This window comes from Pteropus vampyrus, unplaced genomic scaffold (assembly GCF_000151845.1).
Source record: "Pteropus vampyrus isolate Shadow unplaced genomic scaffold, Pvam_2.0 Scaffold15, whole genome shotgun sequence".
Classification (NCBI taxonomy): Eukaryota; Metazoa; Chordata; class Mammalia; order Chiroptera; family Pteropodidae; genus Pteropus; species Pteropus vampyrus.
In genome coordinates, this window is record NW_011888796.1 from 5,147,797 (window position 1) to 5,160,631 (window position 12,835).

The following is a 12,835-nucleotide window of genomic DNA, read 5'->3' on the forward strand; positions in this document are numbered from 1 at the left end:
ACTTATTAACTACTCTGAATTTGGTATAAAATAGTCCTGGATTTTTCATTAGGCAATAAATTGTTTAAGGTATATTACCAACAGTAAACAGTAAAATTACAATTATGTCTTTAGAATAGAGTGTTTTAATCTCTAAATGTCCTTATTTTGAGTCTTTTTAAGGTCATAAAAATAGATTTACATGCTTGATTAGAAACGATTCTTGTGGTACTGCAGCTGGATGATCTGGGCTGTGGAGAACCACCCCCCTGTCCCCTTCCCACATCTGCTGCTGAGATAATGCCAACAGTTCTGAGGCATTTCCACCCATAAAAGGAACAAGCAGGCTATGTGCACGAGTTACAGTACACGAAGCAAAGACCTCTGGTTCTGAGCCCTATTTCTGGCACTCACGCATCCCTATTGCTTATGCATGTGTGAAGGAACAAATAAGGATTAACTGCAGTCTTAGAGATGCAGTTCTGGGGAAAGAGGATATGTTTGGTTTTATGCCTTTGCTGTACCTTGTATCTAATTACATTTTATGCCATTCCACACTAGTAGTACATTTAATAAATAAAGTGATTTATTGCTAGTAGGTAACAGTAACATTTGAAAGTGTTTTCCAGCACATAAAATGCTTTTATGTACATTATATAATTTGTAATTTCTTAAGGATGTTTGGATAATACAGATAAGTTGCCTGGGGAAACCTACAACATTGTGTTATCAAGAAGACAGGTCACTTCCTAGACACCTGGTTTTAATGCAGAATTACATGTTAGAGTTACAGTGGTAATAAATCTGCTCAACGAGATATTTTCAGAGGCTCTCAGGATAGAGTAATATTGGACTATAAAATAATACTATGGAAACTTTTAAAGACCATTTATGTATAATACTATCTTTTCTTAAAAATAAAACACATTGAAGTCATCTTGTAGGGATGCGACTGAACCCTAATCTGGAAAAGCAGTGTTGTGTAAGCACAATACCTCAAGAATATATTAATATACATCCTTCTTTTTCCTACTAAGAGATTTGGGGTATCTCTCTCTGTCTCTGTCTCTCCCTTAGCACGCATGCACGCACGCACGCACATGCACAGCTCTTTTCTAAGAGTATCCAGATTAGCTCTCTCACATTAGGTACCTGCATTGGTTTACTAGAACGGGACTCCAGGCAGATCCTGCTTTCAAACAGCGCCTTTTTGGGGAATGAGTTGGAGTCACCTAGTCAGGGATTCCAGGGACGAGGTATTTCTTCTTCTAGTCTTCACCCCTAGACTATAAGAATCTTCTTGTTTCTTAGATGATGTTAAAATGAGAAAAAAGCAGAGATTTAGAGAGTGACAGAGGGGAATCACTGACTGTGCCTAAGAAAGGATCCTAATGGATTCTAGTGGAAAAAATACCAAAGGTTTGGGACTGAAAGAACATTGTCCTTGAAGAGGCACAAAGAAAAATTTTACTTAATTTTCTCTTTCCATAGATTTGATAGACATTGCTCAGGGGTAGACTTGCATTATTCCTTCTGAATCACTGATTAATTCACCAAAGAAGATATATTCAGTCCTTCCTCATTCCTTTTGCATCACAGTGTAATTTCCATAAGTGAATTTCTATGAATCTCACATATACCATTTAAATATTTCTTAAGTATTTTATTCCTTAATAAAGAATAACATTTAAATAGTATTAACATGAAATTTGGCTAATCAGAAGCTGCTTGTCAAGTTAATATACCACTGCCTTTCTTTTGGAAGATGTGCCTCTCTTTCACCAGATAAAGGTACTTGAGAAGGGGAGGAAAACTCTTCACATACCAAAGAAAGTTTAGAGTACTTTAAAAAAAAGTAGGAGAACACGAAAAGACTAAGAACAAAAACAATTTTTTTCTGAGGCTCTTTCTTGAGTATTTCATATATCTTTCAATAGCAGATTATTTTAAGAATCATGAAAAGAAAAAATGTGCATTAAATCCTCTGAAGTCACTATTTTCAGTCACTTGTTTAAAGGTTGTTGGTGCCCATTTACAAATAAATAGGAAAAATGTTGATAATTTTTAATGGACTTAATGTATCATTCTGTGGGCTGAGTTTTCTCACCCTCAAAATGCTTTATGGCATTCTTTTCCTCTGGGCTTTGAGTTAATTGCAAGATTTGTGGGAGTAACCAGATATTGGCTGTAAAAGTGGAACTAAGTGTCTCTGTCAGTGGAGTGGAAATTCTCTTCTTCATTTCACAGGGAACCGGCTTTTAAACTGTTCATGACATGGCGAAAGATAGGAAAGCTGAAGCAGTGATGATATCAGATAGGAAAAAGTATAATAGATTTAACTCTTTGTTACCTCGAAAGCAAATAAAGTATGTTTTTTCTCTAAATATTGTGTGGATCTTTGAAAGCTCTACATCTATTAATCTCTATTACCAACTCCTTTTATTTCTTCCCCACCCCCAGTGACCTCTAACACTTGGCCATTAGTTGAAATTTTGGACAGCACATTTAAATAGGACCATACATTTAAATAGACACGATGTGAAGTGATTTACTGCGTAAATTATTATACTTAAGGTTAGTTGATAATGTAGTAGGGTCTAAAAGCGCTTATGATTTCTTATAGGTACTTCAAGGTTTGTTTATAGCCTGGTGCCTAAGATTTCTTCCTGCGTCTAGAAAAATCCACTGAGTTCTAGATTAGCCTGGAACAGAATGTCTTTTTGAAACTGGAATTCAGTCTGTAGTAATTGGTGAGTTTGCTAAATGGAATGTTTGGCTGATGTGCACTACTCTTAAAAAGCTTTTAACATGTTAACTGGTAGGAGGTGAATGAAGCATAAGCGTCACCTAGGGTAATTTGTAATCTACTACATACCAAATCCTAGTAAGACTAGCATATCCGTTACAGTGACAGTATTCAGTACTGTAAAACACAGTGATCTGTGATAACCACAGGGACCAAAGTGTTTCCTATAATACTAAAACATGTGTTAACCTAAGGACATATTATTTCCCTAATTACAGGGGGAGAAACACATAAGACAGAGGTGATCTAAAAGATTATTTGGTCTAGACTTCCACATCCTGTTAGAACTGCACCTAAACATGTTGACAAGACACCCATTCCTACCAAAAAAGTTACAAAAGGCACTGTGTGCTGGCTATGGCTTTGAAATACAAATTGTTCATGATTGACTTGAAGTGAATTCTTGAGAAGCTGCCCATTAAAAATGGGGAAAGAATAGGTCAAATATTTAAAGGAGGTGGGAAAAATCTGGGTGTGTTATCTGAAGATGACAAGGGTGAAAATTTCCTTCATCTTCAAATACATTAAGACCCATTCTTCTGAGGATGATAATGAGAATTTCTCTATCTTTGCTGAACTTGAGTGAGAGGAAGTGGCTTTGATTTGTAGCCTGAGATTTAGTTTGTCTAAAAGGGCGAGTTATTAGGAGGGTAAATGAATGAAATGATTAGGGTAAAACCTCTACAGCAAAGTTTGTGCCTAATATTGACAAAATTTAACATTCATTCTCTGTCTTTTTTGAAAAGTTTGGTTAAAAACCTATTTATTATTGAAAATTCTTAAGGCTTTTACCATCTTGAACTATTGCAGGTGTCAGTGCCATATGGAATTCATTTTAGTTGAGGAAAGAAACATTTAGGGCACATAGTGCAAGCTTATCCAATATGAGCAGAGGGAAGTCTTAAGGGGAGAGAGCATAGCTTTTTTTCTCCTAACAACTCTTTGACAAGTATAAAGTGCCCCATTATTAATATATATCAACATGTTCATTGAATTTTTTGCAAGCATACCAGCTGAAAATTAGTATACTTTCTAGCAAATGAATGGTTGCATTTCATAAATATCATTCATGATTCTTTTATTTTTTTTTATTTTTTGTTGTTTATTATTATTTATTCCTACAGCACCTGGTCTTCCTAGGTGGTCTCCCATCCAAGTACTAACTGGCCTGACCCTGCTTAGCTTCCGAGATCAAACATCAGGCTTGTTCAGGATGGCATGGCCGTAGAACTCATTCATGATTCTTAAGAGGTTTACATTTGAATACACTAAGGAGATTACTGACTTATTGTTTTTTCTTCTAATTAATCTCATTTGAAAAAAATTTACACAGTACCTACTTTAAGAAATTTAATTTTTCTTTTTGCCTCTAGTATATGGCATCTGAAAAACAGATTTAAAACAGAAATCTTTAATATAATTGGAAAAACAAATTTTTGTGTAGTTAAGTCACTCATAACTCACAAGTTTGAAATTTGACTGAAAGCAAAACCTTTTGGAATTTTTTTGTCCTAGGAAAATAAAATGGTTTTATAAGTTTTAAACAAAGCCAATACAATATTTGTGAGTGTGTATGTTCATGATGCTTAGGATATGTCCTTGTAGGATGTGGAAGGGTCAAACCTCAGCGAAGAAAATTACCCTGACTCTTCATACATACAGAATGTTAACTTCCGTGTAGTGTAGTGGTTACGACTGTGAGATGCTTGGATGTCATGTATTTATTCATTTATTCAGTCATTTATTTAGTAGACATTTCTGGGTGTCTCTTGTGTTGCAGGCTCACTCCCAGGTGTTAGGGACATAAAGGTAAATGAGACAGAAATGTATATTCTTCATGAAATGTATATTCTAGGGGAAGATAAGCAATGGGCAAATAAGATAATAACTATAGAGGAAATAAGTAGATTTGAAAGAGAGTCCAATTTAATCAGGGCGGCGTTGCCTAACTAAGGAGGTAACATTTGAGCCAGACAGAATTGAATATCAATTCTGACACTTCTTAGCCACATGATTATGATACTGGACAAGTTACTTTTCTGAGTTTCACTTTTCTTGTCTGTGAAATGATGATACTTATTACTTGTAGATGATGTGAAGCTAAAGGAAGATAGCAAAGGTAACACTGGACTTGACACATATTAAATACTTAGCTAATTACTATTTTTATTAATAAACTAAATACCACTGCAAAAGCATCAGGAAGCAGTTTTATTTATTATTGTGCATTCTGTGTAGGCCACACAGAACATTGTTTCTCTCTTGTTGGCAAGTAGAATCACATTCTCAGTCCTGATTTACAAGGTGGAGCTGGAGAAGCTCCAAAGGAAGGCTTGGTCCTCACTAGCAAGAGTGCTTGTCAATTGGTTGTCCAGATAAGGGTGCCTGAGTCTCAGTTACAAAATTTCTGCCTCTCCCAGAATTTACATGCTGTCTCTTTCAGGAACCAGATTCTAGCCCAAGTAGAAACTTTTTGGACTCTGAAAAATTGAATTTTAGGCAACTTTCCATTTTCTTTCTCCTTTTCTCCAAACGTTAGGTCAAAATTTGAAGAAGAACAGAAAGATTTGCAGAAGGGAAACAGATGTTTATGTTCATTTCATAATCGGAGGGCTGGATGGATATGGAAGAATAATAATAGCGTCCAAGACACACCAAAACCACCCCAAGGATTCCAGGCTCTTTCCTGTTTTTTAAGACTCCTTTGCTTCTTCCCATGAGAGTAGGTGTTCCCTAATTTTCCTCATTAACCCCTCTGAAGGTCTTACAGCCATGCTGATTATTGTATACAGACAGCAGGCTCAGCCAACAGCAATTCATACTTATGAAGCTTTACCAGTCACATCTGAGTCTTTTCTCCCAGCAGCTGGTACTTGGTGTACCCACGATTGCCTAGTCAGCCTCCTTTCTGCTATGTTTTACTGTTCCCACTTACCTCTGTTTTGAGTTTTCGAGGCTTCTCTTCCCACCTCACACCAGCCTTCTCCTAACACTTTCTGATGCTCAGCCTTGTGTATTCTCTTTCTTCCAGGATCTCTCTATGTCCCAGCTATGGGTACAGATCCTCATTTAGGAATTTGCTGGTTCCTCATTTAGGGATTTGCTAGCGGTTTTTGAGCAGTTCTGAAGGCCTCTTCTGGTTTTACATAGTTTCTCCTGTTAGAAACTTCCAAGTCAAGAAATTAAATATGTGTATCTATTTTAAAATTGCTTTTTACTGATTGATGGTTGATTATAGAATTGTTCCTCTTAACCTGATTTTCAGCACCTTTATAGCATAAGAAAGTATTTTCTGAACTTGCCAGATTACAAAAAGTTGTATATGAACTTTTGATATCCAAATGCTTTTGAACTACAAAATGGAAGTTTCATAGGTTCCATTAAAATGAAACGCCTAGCATGCTTGTTGAAATGTATATTTACAGCTCTTCCTCTTAGCGGTTCTGGTATAGCAGCCTTGGCACAGACCATTTTTAACAAGCAGGTTTTTCTGATGACCAGGCAAACTTAAGAAATACAGGTATGTCATTTATAGTTGAATAAACACCTAACTAAATATGGTGCTTACGGCAGTTTATATTGTTTATGTGGGTCTGTTGTGTTTAATGTAGGAAATTTCAATTTAGTAATTGTGGTAAAGATTACTATTAAAATCCACTAAAATCTGTTCGCTCTTTTTTTTGGGGGGGCATATAGCTAAGCTCTCTTATGATCATATGTGGCTGAGAGCCTAACTTCTGTGTAGAGAAATGTAAACAAGTGACGTGTGCACTTACAGACTTGGCTTGCGCCACCACTCTTTGCCTTTACTTCTCCATATTCTTTCATCTTTCATCTTTCATCTTTCTAGATACAGAGCACTACAAAGCCCTAGGCAATAGCAAGGAAACAAGATGGAAAAAAATAGATCCTTGAGTGACCACATGGAACAGACCCATGTTACCAACATGAATACTTGTTCAGGTCTGTTACAGGAGCAAGAAATAGAATTCTAATAGTTTAAATCATTTTATATTCGAACCTGTTTGTTACAGCATCCTGTCCTATCTCATGTGCTGCCATTACAAAAACATAAAAAAGTGTTGGTTTGGCTGTTAAGTGGTAGGTGGTAAAAAAACAGAACAGACTGGAAAGATGAAGATCTATGTCATACTATGGAAAAATATTTGCAAAACTATTGTCTGTGAAACCTGGAAGGTAAACCTAGTTCCTACAGAGTCTATAGTACTCAGAAGATTGGGAAATGGCATAATGTTGATATATGTTAATTGTTACTGTGTTTAGCAAGATGTTACAAGAAAGAAAAGAGATGAATTGGTTGTTTTTTAAGCAGAGATTGATAGAACACAGATATTAATAACCTTATAGAGTTGGCAATTGATTATTTTGTATTCCAAAAATAGGAGATACAATTAAAAAAAATTTGAGCAACAAACGTTCATTTCTTTGTTTAAACAGTAGAATCAGCTCTGTTGAAAGATAAGATTCAGCATATTGCCCTCCCATCTAAGCCTACTGCTTCATGTGGCCTCCAGGTAGCTATTGTTAATCTGAGAGCAAAAAGCATTGGCTAGAGGAAGCAGAAAAAGCATGTTTAAGAAATATGTCTGGGAAACACATACTTCAGTCTTGGATGTGGTTGCTGACACATGGAACTTAGCAGATGCCTGTTAAGTTTTGGAGAGTTGTTATTTCCAATGAAATTCCAAGCTTGGACTAATATGTTTATGACTGTAAAAACACTTGAGCTCCCCTAAATTGCACAGGCAAGTAGCAGACCCTGAAAATTGTATAGCCCCCAAGAAAGGCATACTCTCAGCCCAATTCACATGTGTATTCTGGAGGATAATGGATGAGAAACAAAAACCTGCCGAAGAGTCTAGCCAAGGAAAGTCAAGAATAGTGGATAGATGAATCCCTTCTAGAGAACAGTGTAAAGATCAATTCAAGAAACTTCCCCCACTGCCAGGGCAGGGCGTCTTCCCAGTGTTTGCCATCAGGAGTCTGTTATTGCTGTGTGTCTCCCATTCTTCCCATTTCTGAAGGGAGGTTTGAATATTTTGGTTATCCTATCCCTATTCTACCATTGTCTAAGGGGTACTTGTATATGTAGGGCAGATAATATAATTAATCTTCTATTGGACCATAAGAAGCCACATCTCCATGAAATGGAAAGGACCGTGCATCACTTGCAGATGCTCAACTTTGACCTGGTTCAGTGACAGAATGGGACTCTGGATGGTCCCTTTAAGGAAAAGGGTGAATTTGTTTTATATGTGGGAAAAATAATGCAGGGATATTTGATGGCTGGAGAGACTGATGCAGGCAGGGGTGGCTAGTTTCCATTAAAATCCATTCTTCTCATGTAAGTGGGCTTTATTTCCCAGCCTCTCTTTGGGTGAGATGTGGCATTGTGACTAAGTTATCTCCTGTGGAATGTGACTGGAAATGATGTGACACTTCTAATCCTGGCCCATAAAACTTTCTATTCAGGTTTCTCCGTGATCTTTCTCATTAGGCAGGTAGGATGCAAATAACTGTGAGATCCTAGGGGTAGCAGGGTCACAAGATGGACAGAGCCCAGGTCCCCTAAATTACCACGTAGAGGAAAGCAGCCGCACTGACTTGAATACCTGCTCAGGACCATAATATTAGCAAGGAACACCTGCCATGGTGTTAATTATATACACATTTGGGTCTCTTTGTTATAGCAGGTTAGTGTACCCTAACATTGGCTTTTTGATTAAAGTTGTTGGCGAAAAACCTATATGCTGCTTATATTGTTTGTTTACTGTTTCATGACCTCTACTTACTCCATTACAGGGTATTTAACCTTGGGCAAATTGGTTAATACCTTTGTGCTTTGATTTCCTCATTAGTAAAATTGGAAAAATAATAGCACCTCGTAGGATCACTGTCAGGTGGCAATGAATTGATGTATGAAAATTCTTCATATATGCTTGAAGGACTATGGAAGTATATAGCTATTGTTAATTTTTGTTAATACATGTTCTTGTGGCATTCGAGTTTCATAATTGATACTGCCACATACTGAGATTGGAAATGAAGAACACCATGAGTAAAAGCTGTGTTGTGAACCAAGACAAAATGCTGAGTGAAAACACATGAATCAGCTCTTTTTGTTTTGTGAAAATTGGACACATTTAAAATGTTGGTGGCCTTCAGAGTATTCAGGAATGATGCCAGGCCACCCTGTGACTCACAGTCAGTCCCTGTTACATTCATGATGGGATTTATCATGACTGTTATACCCAGAAGAATCAACTGTTTGGATTCTGCTAACTAACCAAAGGGGCAGTGTAGATTTTTGTTTGTGGAAATGTAAATTTTCAGCCTTTTTAGAACCTGAATCCTTAACATAGATCCTTGCGATCTTGTACTCAGGACTGATGAAGGAGATAGTTTTGTTGAGTTTTTTGCCCTGTTCTTTCCTGAGAGGCCTTGTTGCCCATCTTTATGCTGCTTTTTTAGAATAGGCCAACTATATCCAAAAACATAGACATCCAATGTACTGAGTCATCTTGGAGCCATATTTGCTATTTGCTCCATAAGAAGAAGATTTCAAAAAAGCGACCCCAGAAATAAAATACTATCTACTTGAAGCCCACCCTCAGTGGGCAGTTAAATAGTAAAATTTATGAAGCATTTCCTATCCTGGACAGTGAAAGGAGACAGGCCATGTGGAACTAAAAGTCTTGGTCACTGGGAGCCTGTCCACCGAAGCCTGAATCAGTTACAGTTTGGTTTGTTGCCTGCTCAAGCTGAGATTCAGGATGATTATGTACTGCAGGTACAGTTTCTACACCTGGGAGCATGGCTCTTCTTGGGTCACTTTGGTCACAGATACTTAATTTTCTTTTTTCCTCTTTTATTCTTTTTTCTTACTCCTAAGAGAAGCAGCTCCCAGTTTACCATTTCTGCAAATGCTTTTGCTTTCAGAGTGAATTTCTACCCCTGGAACCTCCGAATGTGCTTGTTCTCATAAGCATCACAGTGTAGACTGTAGAAGGAACTATCTATATAATTCCTGTTGCTGCACCTTCGGCGTCACCTCCGAGAGTCCAGAAAATGCATCAGACACATGTCACACTGCCTCAAAAAGAGATATTGGGGATTGTATAACTATGAGACTTTGGGGTTTTGAGTATTGTTGCATTTAGAGGGAATAGAATGAATGATTCCACTCACCCATTCTTGTCTCCTCTTTCACTGACTTCTTTAATATTTTTGTCTAAAATTAAAAACCTGGTGATTTATTTCATAGTCCCACAACAGTTTTTTTAGGTTTCCTTTTGGCTTATAAAAAGTGAATCTCATCCATTCTTCAGAGATTCACAGATGTCTTCAGAAAGAACAAAGAAGAAACTACGAGTAGATATTCTCAAATGGGCAGAACTGTGTCACAACACATTATAGGGCGGGATGTTTGTTTTTATTCACTCTTTATTCCTTTATGTCATTTTTTTCTCCCTGTGGCTTAGACTTAGTTTCCCCCTCTACTCTGGCCATTGAGGTTATGGTTTGAGTCTACCTTGGATGGTCACCATTTAATTAGGTAGAAAAGTTAGAATTGACTTTCAGCTCTCTGTGAAAACAACTTCCTTTTACATATCACTCACTTGATAGAGCAACTAGATTCTTCCTGCTGCCCACTTTTCAATGAATTGTGTTAATTTCCTCCATAGGCAGCCTGGGTTTGCAAATAGTGGCTTAAAATGAGTTTGCAAACACAGGTGGTTTTCGACAAATTATAGGAGGGATGAGTGCCAGAAGAAAGAGCTGCAGACAAAATCAATTTTATTCAATGGAAAGATATTCTGTGTTCATGGATTAGAAGAATCAATATAATTAAAATAGCTATATTACCCAAAGTAGTATATAGATTTAATATAATCCCCATCAAAATCACAATGGAATTTTTAAAAGAAATAGAACAAAAACCATTTGTTCTATTTGTATGATTTGTATGGAACCACAAAAGACCCCAAAGATTTGTATGGAACCACAAAAGACCCCAAATAGCCAGAGGAATCTCAAGAAAAAAGAACAAAGCTAGAGGTATCATACTCTCTGACTTCAAATTATACTACAAAGCGACAATAATCAAAACAGCATGGTATTGGCAGAAAAACAGACACACGGACCAGTGCAACAGAATTGAGAGTCCAGCAGTAAACCCATGTTTATACAGGCAAATAATTTTTGACAAAAAGGCCAAAAAAAAAAAAAATACAGTGGAGAAAGGAAAGCCTCTTCAATGAATGATGTAGGGAAAATTGGAAAGCCACATGCAAAAGAATGAAACTAGACTGCTATTTGTTACAATACACAAAAACTAAATATAAGATATGAAACAGTAATTGAATCAAATAACTAAATATAAGATATGAAACAGTAAAATACCTAAAAGAAAACATAGGTATTAAACTTACGGGCCTTGGTCTTAGAGGGATTTTATAAATTTGACCTCAGAAGCAAGGGAAGTAAAAGTAAAAATAAATGAATGAGACTACATCAAACTAAAAAGCTTCTGCACAGCAAAAGAAACCACCAACAAAATAAAAGGCAACCGACTGAATGGGAGAAGATATTTACAAACAACACCTTCGCTAAGGGGTTAAGATCCAAAATATATAAAGTCACAACTCAACAACAACAACAAAAAACAAACAGTTCAATTAAAAAATGGGCAGAGGACCTGAACACTTCTCTCAAGAAGACATACAAATAGCCAATAGATATATGAAAAGATGCTTAACTTCATTAGCTATTAGGGAAATGCAAATCAAAACTATAATGAGATACCATCTCAAATCTGTTAGAATGGCTTGCATCAACAGGACAAGTAATAAGTGTTGGAGAAGATGTGGAGAAAAAGGAACCCTCATACACTGCTGGTAGGAATGTAAATTGGTATAGCCAGTATGGAAAACAGTATGGAGGTTCTTCAAAAAATTAAGAATAGATTTACCATATGACCCAGAAATCTTTCTTCTCAGTATCTACACCAAAAATGTGAAAACATTTATTCAAAAAGATATATATACCTTTATGTTCATTGCAGCATTATTCATAGTGGCCAAAACTTGGAAACAACCAAAGTGTCCTTCAATAGATGTTTAGATAAAGAAGGTGTGGTACACATATATGATAGAATGCTACTCAGACATAAGAAAAGACAAAATAATACTGTTTGCAACAATGTGGATAGATCTTGAGAACATCATGCTAAGTGAAATAAGATGGAAAAAGTCAAGAGCCATGTGATTATTCATGGGAGAAGTAAAACTGAAAGCAACATATGAACAGATAATACAAACAAAAATCCGAAACTTAGATAGAAACAACAATATGGTGGTTACCAGAGGGAAAGTGGGTGTGGGGGGAAGTGGAAAAGGATAAAAACGGGGTCAAAAATATGGCGATGGAAGATTTAACTTTGGGTAGTGAACACAATGCAGTTAACAGATAGTTTATTATAGAATTTTACGCTTGAAATCTAAGTAATTGTCCAATGTCACCCCAATGAATTTAATAAAATTAAAAAAAATCAATTTTAATTCTGAGGATGATGGAAATGGTGAATGAGGTACGTCACACATAGGTTTCACTTTGAATGGGCTTATTTTATACACAAATGCATATAAACATACAAACCACTGACATAATCTGACAACATACAATCTGACTAAACTCTGGAAGTGTTATCCTTATGTCATATGTCATGCGAAACATTAATTAATAATAATTTATCAATGAGGGGTCTGCTATACAACTCCAAGCAAAAGATAGGATAAAGATAGGATGGGAGAAGAGATATGGTTGTTCCATGGTAAGCTGCGAAGGCTCCAAAGGTATTAGGACACCTTCAGTCATCCTAGAAGGCAGTAGGAAGAAAGGCCCAGAGATATTTCTTAGGCACACTTGTAAAAAACATAAGTGACACTTTTTACCTTCATCCTATTGCCCTCACTTTTTAGTCTTAGCCCTTAGTTGAACTTGGGGATACTCTGGAACATACTCTTTATA

General features: G+C 36.5%; 1 protein-coding gene and 1 pseudogene across 1 annotated transcript in view; both read right to left on the reverse strand.

Moving 5' to 3' along the window:
- RHOJ (ras homolog family member J) overlaps nucleotides 1-12,835 on the reverse strand; it is a 78,193-nt gene that overhangs the window by 59,843 nt on the left and 5,515 nt on the right. The gene's annotated exons all lie outside the window — the stretch shown is intronic.
- On the reverse strand, nucleotides 3,901-4,015 carry LOC111735909 (annotated as a pseudogene).